The following is a 7,448-nucleotide window of genomic DNA, read 5'->3' on the forward strand; positions in this document are numbered from 1 at the left end:
CTTGGAGAATTTTGAGCATTACTTTACTAGCGTGTGAGATGAGTGCAATTGTGCAGTAGTTTGAGCATTCTTTGGCATTGCCTTTCTTTGGGATTGGAATGAAAACTGACCTTTTCCAGTCCTGTGGCCACTGCTGAGTTTTCCAAATTTGCTGGCATATCGAGTGCTGCACTTTCACAGCATCGTCTTTCAGGATTTGGAATAGCTCAACTGGAATTCCATCACCTCCACTAGCTTTGTTCGTAGTGATGCTTTCTAAGGCCCACTTAACTCCACATTCCAGGATGTCTGGCTCTAGGTTATTGATCACACCATCGTGATTATCTGGGTCGTGAAGATCTTTTTTGTACAGTTCTTCTGTGTATTCTTGCCATCTCTTCTTAATATCTTCTGCTTCTGTTAGGTCCATACCATTTCTGTCCTTAGTCGAGCCCATCTTTGCATGAAATGTTCCTTTGGTATCTTTAATTTTCTTGAAGAGATCTCTAGTCTTTCCCATTCTGTTGTTTTCCTCTATTTCTTTGCACTGATCACTGAAGAAGGCTTTCTTATCTCTTCTTGCTATTCTTTGGAACTCTGCATTCAGATGTTTATATGTTTCCTTTTCTCCTTTGCTTTTTGCTTCTCTTCTTTTCACAGCTATTTGTAAGTGGGGGCTCTGATAAATTAAGGATGTATGTAGTAACTGATAGGATAACAAAAAAGAGATTATAACTCCCAAAATAATAGAGAGAATGCTGAATAAATTATACTTAAAAGGCAAAAAACAGAAAAAACATAAAATAAGGACAAATAGAAAGCACAAAATAAGATGGTACATTTAACCCATATATATTATTAATTACAGTAAATTAAATGCTCCACTCAAAGACAAAGACTATAAGCCTGAGTATTTTTTAAACAATTCATATCATACACACCAAAAATACATCCACATGTAGAGAAATTCTCCCTGAAAACTAACTGGAGATTGGCAGAAAAATTCCTATACAATCAAAGCTGTAAGAAAGATCCCCAAAGAGTTAGGAAGGGAAGGGAAGAGGTCAGGTCAGGACCTGTACCCCAGAAGTAGATACAGAAGATAAGGCAGATCACACGGTTTGGAGCGTCTCCCTGGGTACTCAGCAGTTTGAATCACAACAAGGGCACCCCAGTTCTGGGGCCTAACACAGGGAGGATGAGTCCTTCTTAGCTGGTTTGAAATCTATGGGGACTGACAATGTGGTTGTAAAAAAACTGAGACTCCACTCACAATGAAGTACACATACACTTGCTTACTCCCAAAACAAGGCAGAAGCAGCAGACTGGAACCGTGACTACCCAGTGCGGGCCCCAGCCCACGCCAAGTGCCTCCTCCAGCCCAACTTGCTCCAGAGTGCAGTTCCACGCTAGAGCAAAGGCTGCCACAGCTGAGCAAAACACTCGGCCATGAGCGACAAAGCCAGCTTGGATCTGGCAGGGCATCTGAGGAGAACAAGGGAGCCAATTGCTGGTCACAGAGTGGCAAATCAGGAGTGATCTGGAGTTCTGACTAGTGCTGGGACCAGTGCACACACCCTAGTTCATGTCAAGCCCCCATTCTGGTCCTCTCGCCCCACAGGACAGCTCTCCACTAGGGCAAAGGCTGCCATTGCTGAGGAACGTGCACAACTGTAGAGGCCAGGGCAGGCTCAAGCCCAGCACAGCATCCCAACAAGGAAAGGGCACCCATTTGTAGCGTTCACAGCAGCAGGAGCTCACAAGCAGCCTATAGCTCCGACTGATGCCAGGACCACCCAACCACAGGCCCCAGCCTCCACGAGGTGCCCAGTTTAGCACTTCTGGTTCCAGCACTGCACTCCTTTGGAGCAACAGTGCTGATGCCTGGAGGAAGAAAACACGCACTCAATGTGAACAGAACCAAGCTGGACCTTCCTCTAAGGGATTCTGCTCCAGCAATTTGGGACCTGACATCACTCATGACAGGGCAGTGTTGGCAACTGATGAGTGAAGAAGACCCAGGTCACACCTCCCTTTGGCTCTGGCCCCTCCATGTCCAGCCCCACCTTCTACTAAGGTGATAGCTGCCAGGACACTGAGGTAACATGTGACTTGTGTTCACTTAAAATACAACCCATCCAAGTCACTGAGCACACACAGACTATAGAGATGCCCCCAAATAAGAACTCCACTTCAAGACCAGGATGGGTAACTGTTTCACCTAATTTCACAGAGACAGAGAAATCTTAAGCAAAATGAAAAGAGGAATTTCTTTAAAAATGAAAGAACAAGGGAAAAAACCCTGAAGGAACAACTAATGAAACAAAAATAAATAATTTACCAGATAAAGAGTTCAAAGCATTAGTAATAAGAATGCTAACTGAACTAGGGAAAAGAATAGATGAACCGTGAAAATTTTAACACGGATACATTACAGACAACATTCCAAGACTGAATGAGGAAGAAAAAAATAATCTGAATAGCTGGACCACCAGTAGTAAAACTGAACCAGTAATCAAAAAATATGCAGCAAACAAAATCCAGGACCAGAAAGCTTCAGAGAAATTCTACCAAACATACAGCAAGAGCTTAATACCCATCCTTCTCAAACTATTCCAAAAACCTGAAGAAGGAAATGCTCCCAAATTCATTCTACAGTAAGACCACCATTATTACCCTGATACCAAAATGAGACAAACTAAAAAAAAAAAAAAAAAATTACAGCCCAATATCACTGATGAATATCAACACAAATATTCTCAAAAAATATTAGAAAACCAAATCCAACAATATATTAAAAAGAATCATATGCCATGATCAAGTGGACTTTATTCCAGGATACAAGGACAGTTCAATATTCACATTAACAAAAGAAAAGATTAAAAACCACATGATCATTTTAATAGACGCAGGAAACGCATTTAACAAAACCCAACACTCTTTCATGATAAAAAGTCCCACCAATGTTGTTCATACCAAACTTGCAAAAATAAAACTCCGATAATACCAAGTATTGGTGAGAATGGGGAGCAACGGGAACTGTCATACACTCCTGGTAGAAATGTGAATCAGGTATACAGGATGTTTGACAGAATCCACACAAGAAAAAGATACATATTCAATGCTATATTCTTTCATAAGGGAAGGTTCTTAGAAAAGAATACATACACACAGACACACACAAACATATTTGCATAAAATACCCAGAAGATTACAAAAGAGATGAAAAACAGTGGCCTGAAAGGAGGGGACCTATATAAGAGATTAAGGGACAGAGAGGTTAAAGGAAGACTGTTCGTAATACTATTTTTCAACTTCTAAACTCAACCTATTAAGCACGGAACATTTAATTATGATAAGGAAGTATGTTTTCAGCCTTGACACAAAGTTATAACTAGAAGTGAGCTAATAATGGGAAAGGAAGGAATAAGTGCACTAACATTCCTACCTTACAAAGTGAGTTGTCAACAAAAAATACATATTTTAGTATGTTACATAAATTGTAAAGGTAACAGAGGAACTAAAAATAATGATAAAACTGCCAAAAACAAAAAAGAGTGAAAGGATTGAGGGGGTAGTATAGGTTTACCAAAACTTCATTTATCATTGCTGGAAGTCAAAAGACAACATCTAGAGTTGATAAACCAACAACAAAGCATACTATTCAAAAATATAAGAAACCATCTGAAAAGCTAAAAACAGAAATAATGACAAGATGAGGGGCAGCAGCTACATTGCATTGTAAGTCATAAGGTAACTATCTGACTTTTAATCATGAATATATACTGACTCAATTAAAAGAAGAATTCCACTTAGAACATACACATCTAAGGACATAAGAACATTCACTTTACCAAGTACAAAATAACATAATACTGACTAAATCCTAGGGGGCTAAAATGACCAGCCAAAGGGATTCAATTACTGAGATTACTGAATCCAAAGATGAAAATGAACATATCCACTACGTATTAAATGGCCATTTATTAAAAATCCAAGCCAAGCATCATCCACGGTAAAGGCTAAAGTGGAAAACTTCTTAAGTTTTCTACATTCCTACTCCTAGTACCCTCCAATTTATCATCCTGGTACCACAGGTTGGTACTCTTATGTCTTTAAGGCAAAAACTTAAATAAATTGCTCATCTCTTTGAAAAGATGGTAATTAAACAGAAGTGCTCACTTCAGCAGCACATTTACTAAAATTTAACAATACAGGGAAGATTAGCGTGGCCCCTGAGCAAGGACTACACACAAATTCATGACGCATTCCATATTTAAAAATAAAAACAAACAGCTAGTTAGGCTCCAAACATTTTTGACTGAGGAACTGACAGGATGTCAATCACAAGCAGGTGCCCACCTTAGGTAGACAGCCAACAAGTTATTTTTGAGATGAGTATCCAGAAAAGAGGCTTAAAAAAGATCTACAAATTAAGAGAATACTCAATAATCTAGGCTTAAAGCTAGCCATAGGAATGTATCTTAAAAGACATTTAAAATAATATATCCATACATTGAAAGCTACAGTTTTTGCAGTAGTCATGTACAGATGAGAGAGTTGGCCCATAAAGAAGGCTGAGTACCGATGAATTGATGCCTTCAAATTGTGGTGCTGGAGAAGACTCTTGAGAGTCCCTTGGACAGCAAGGAGATCAAATCAGTTAATCTTAAAGAAAATCAACCCTGAATACTCATCGGAAGCACTAATGCTGAAGCTCCAATACTCTGGCCATCTGAAGTGAAAAGCCAACTCACTGGAAAAGATCCTGAGGCTGGAAAGATTGAAGCCAACAGGAGAAGGGGGAGACAGAGGATGAGATGGTTAGATAGCATCACCAATTCAATGGACATGAATTTGAGCAAACTCCAGAAGTGGAGGACAGAGGAGCCTGACATGCTATAGTACGTGGGGTCGCAAAGAGGTAGACATGACTTAGTGACTTAGTAATGACAACAACCAAAAGGGCCAGAGACTAGGCTGATTACAGTTGCAGAACGAAGGGGTGTAAAAAAACAAAAAACACTGAAATAATTCAAAAAAGGATTTCTGAAAGTGATAAGGCTTCAGGGAGGTAGACAGAACATCCTCGAATGGTAAAGGTGCGAATGAACTGAAGGTACACAGCTTTCACAAAGCTCTTCAATCAGAACACATGCAGGAAATAGTGAGTTGATCAAATTCAGGAATTAAGTAGGAGTGAGAGCTCTAAGAAAAGTTAGCTAAAATGAGGAATTTCAAATATTTTCTATTTCTATGAGATTTAGTCAGAAAACAGGAGTTAACCTCAAATTCCTAAGGAAAAAATAACACAGGCCAGAACAGTATCTCACAGCAACAAAATAATTACTTTACACAGATTGCTGAAGAAGAAACAAGAACAAGAAATAACCCTTTAAATCTTGGCAATCATTTCTGATCTCCAGCATTATGATGAGGGGTAAGATTTATATCTAAGGAGGGCAATCAACGTAAGAATCAAACTTCTGAATCTACCTAACTCCACTGGGTTCTTCACAGTCCCTCCCATTTTCTATGGTTAAGCAGTTTTCAGGAGGAAATTCTAATTATTCAAGGGAATTTGAATTAGAATTTGTTTTTCCTATCCTAAATAGGAAACAGGGAGAAAAAGTATTTCTACATGAAGAAAGAAGAACCAGGCCATTCGTTTTATAAGGTTTTGAACTCAGATGGTTAGCACAGGAAAGACAGATGGAAATGATTACCTACTGATGGAGAACTCACCTTCCAGAAAAGCAAATTCATCCACAGCTTCTATTGCATTATCTGAAACACAAAGTAAAGGGACATCTGACTGACTTCGGTCATTTGGGCATCAATCTCTTACAAAAGCACAACCCACACTGAGACCAGCATGAGGCTTTATGCAAGGAGGGAATTTATAAAATTTGCCCCTTGCTACCTTGAAATCCGAATCTACTTCACCATCAAATCCTACACATCAGCTATCTCTCTACAAGAGTAAGAAAAGGGACTTCCCTGGCCATCCAGTGGTTAATTAAGACTCTGGGCCCCAATGCAAGGGGCAAGGGTTTGATCCCCAGTCAGGGAACTAAAATTTTTTAAAAAAGAGAGTAAGAAAATAAGAAAAGCCTGGGTAAATACTGTTCATGGAGGGAAACATCTTTGCTCTGAAAGTTATCAGAGAAGAGTTTGGCTATGTAGCAGGGCAAGTGAGATTATGGTATATGAGTTTACACACGTTTCTAGTGTTACTAGCTACAAGGCAGAGTAAAAAATCGAACATCTACGTGGAAAAAAAAAGTCATGCCTGGTACAACATGGCAGAAGGTATAAAGGGATCTAGTCAGCTTTGGCAATACCTAGACTCCTTCAGAGAAGGCACTGGCGACCCACTCCAGTACTCTTGCCTGGAAAATCCCATGGACGGAGGAGCCTGGTAGGCTGCAGTCCATGGGGTCGCTAAGAGTCATGCACGACTGAGCGACTTGACTTTCACTTTCATGCACTGGAGAAGGAAATGGCAACCCACTCTAGTGTTCTTCCCTGGAGAATCCCAGGGACGGAGGAACCTGGTGGGCTGCAGTCTATGGGGTCGCACAGAGTCGGACACGACTGACGTGACATAGAAGCAGCAGCAGCAGACTCCTTTGGTTCTCTGTCCCAGCACCTCTCCAGCCAATTAAAAAAGGAGGGTTTTCTGGCACTGTGGCAGCCCAACGGAAAACATCATGGGAGAAGACTCGGGGCACCTCTCATCCTATAATGATGCCATCTCGACTGGCATAAGGGAAAGCCTCGACGGGCCCAGCCCAGCCCTCCCTTGTCTGCCTCCAGATCCAAGATACAACAGTGACACTCTACCCAAATCTCTCCGCTGAAGAGTTTTCCTCTTCCCTTGTTGAGCACAACAGTAGGCATCTTTTGCAATGGTTTCCACAAACAGTTCCTGTAAAGAAAATAAGCAGGAAAAAAAACTGAAAAAGTTATAATAAACGAAAATTTGAAAACAAAACAAAGAAAACAGAGAACTGTATCCATGAGTTCCAGTACGATTCGTGTGCGTGCTTCTTTGGTGGGGGTGGGGGCGGGGGGTGAAAGGGAGGTTCTCAGGGAAGCCGAAGGTTTTCCTGGACTTGATGAAGCTCTACTCCCCTTCCCCCTCCCGCAATTGCTCAAGATGCATCCACCCCACTCACTCGAGACTCCTACAAGTTCTGTTAGACTAGAGATGCAAGTTAGGCCCTCTTGAAGAGGTAGGTGTGGTAGCAAACCAGTACAACTACCGTATCTGTATGTGATCCTTTTTCTGTCTTCCCTTCCTATACTCACCATCTCAGAATCCGCCCTAGCGCCTTTCTCACCTCCCGGGCCTCAGAACACCCCGCCCTACGCTCCTGGTGCTCCCCAAACCAGGACCAAAGGATTGCTAAGCCCCGCCCTTCGGAAGAGCCCCGAGCCCCACCCGCCGCCACGCACCGCTGGCC

General features: G+C 41.4%; 1 long non-coding RNA gene across 1 annotated transcript in view; it reads right to left on the reverse strand.

The window, feature by feature from the left end:
* Positions 1-7,392, reverse strand: part of LOC104980871 — an 11,216-nt gene extending 3,824 nt beyond the window's left edge. The window contains exons 1-3 of the long non-coding RNA XR_824315.1: positions 7,294-7,392; positions 6,826-6,910; positions 5,725-5,766 (exon numbers count right to left, since the gene is read on the reverse strand). This is a non-coding gene — a long non-coding RNA (uncharacterized LOC104980871). The remainder of the gene's footprint in view (positions 1-5,724; positions 5,767-6,825; positions 6,911-7,293) is intronic.
* Positions 7,393-7,448: the final 56 nt, after the last annotated feature.

This window comes from Bison bison, unplaced genomic scaffold, assembly GCF_000754665.1.
Source record: "Bison bison bison isolate TAMUID 2011002044 unplaced genomic scaffold, Bison_UMD1.0 scf7180017864508, whole genome shotgun sequence".
Taxonomy (NCBI): domain Eukaryota; kingdom Metazoa; phylum Chordata; class Mammalia; order Artiodactyla; family Bovidae; genus Bison; species Bison bison.